A 1,504-nucleotide genomic window follows, 5' to 3' on the forward strand; every position below is an offset into this window, starting at 1 on the left:
TTCAGCAAAATAGAAATAGAAGGAAAATTCTTCAACATAATTAAGGGCATATACATAAAACAGTAATTCCTTTGCAAACAGAACCGGAGAAGGATTTCCTCTGTCACCACCCCTATTTAGTAATCTTCTGGAAGTCCAAACCAGGGCAATAAGGCATGAAAAGGAAATAAAAGGCCTCCAGATTGATATGGAAGAAGTAAAACTGTAACTATTTGCAGATAATATGGTCTTATACGTGGAAAATCTCAGAGACCAAGCAAGAAAACTACTGAAACTAATCGAAAGATTCAACAAGCTGGTAGAGTGCAAGATAATCAGTTGCATTCCTGTACATTAACAAAGAGAATTCTGAAAAGGAAGTAAAGAAAACAATACCATTTGCAATAGCTACCTAAAAGATAAAATATTTAGTTTAACTAATGAGAGATACAAAAGACTTCTACAACAAGGACTACAAAACACTACTGCAAGAAACCAAGAGACTTACATAAATGGAAGCCCATACCATACTTATGGATAGGAAAACTTAACATTGTGAAAATGACAGTGCTACCGTTGATAGTTAAAAGTTGTGTCTTCTTTGCTGGGCTGTGGTTTTGAGTGGCTTGGCAGAAGGATGTAGTTATTCCCCAGGATGAGACTGGCTGTGGTATTATAGTCATCTCCATGGTGGAATCTGTAATGAGCAGCTAATTAGTTGCCTTTTGGGTGTGGCCTGTTTCTGGTGTATATGGAGAAGCTTTGAAAAAGGTCTTCACTTTTTTTTGCACATTTTGGAATCTGCATTTGGCCATCACCAGTGGCCCGCCAAGTTGCCTGCGATCTCGGGATTGTGCCATTTTACCTGCTGACCTTGGTTTTGTCAGCCTGTGAGCCAGCAGCTGCCTGAGCCTCAGCTCCAGTGGGCCTGAAACGAGAGGCAGAGCTGAAGCCCAAGGCCAAGGCCTTTACCCAGCCCCTAGAGCCGGCCTTCTGAATTAGGATTTATATTCTTCTAAACTGAAAGACAATAAATTCCTGTTTATTAACGCCATCCACCTATGGTATTTCTGTTATAGCAGCATTAGAGAATCAAGACACTACTCCAATTGATCTACAGATATGACGCAATTCCAATTCAGATTCCAATAAGATTCTTTAAAGAAATAGGAAAACCAGTCACCCACTTTATATGGAAAGAAAGAGAAAATGGATAAGGAAAGAACTACTGAAGGGAAAAAAAGAAGTCTGCCTCACACTTGCTGATCTCAAAACATTATACAGCCATAGTAATAAAAACAGCCTACTACTGGTGCAATGACAGACACAATTCAAACAGAATTGAGAACCCAGATGTAAATCCATCTACCTGTGGAAAGTTGATCTTTGATGATGGACTGAAATCCATTAAATGGCAACGAGACTTTCTCTTTAACAAATGGTGCAGGCAACATTGGTTATCCATTTGCAGAAAAATGAAACAAGATCTATACTTGACAGTATATATATATATATATATATATAT

The 1,504-nt window shown here is 38.4% G+C and overlaps 1 protein-coding gene across 1 annotated transcript in view; it reads left to right on the top strand.

Annotated features, from left to right (window-relative positions):
* The window catches only part of ERBB4 (erb-b2 receptor tyrosine kinase 4), a 1,111,475-nt gene that overhangs the window by 168,685 nt on the left and 941,286 nt on the right, over positions 1 to 1,504 (top strand). The gene's annotated exons all lie outside the window — the stretch shown is intronic.

Source organism: Orycteropus afer, unplaced genomic scaffold (assembly GCF_000298275.1).
Source record: "Orycteropus afer afer isolate SDZICR_OR568_19922 unplaced genomic scaffold, OryAfe1.0 scaffold00002, whole genome shotgun sequence".
Taxonomy (NCBI): Eukaryota; Metazoa; Chordata; class Mammalia; order Tubulidentata; family Orycteropodidae; genus Orycteropus; species Orycteropus afer.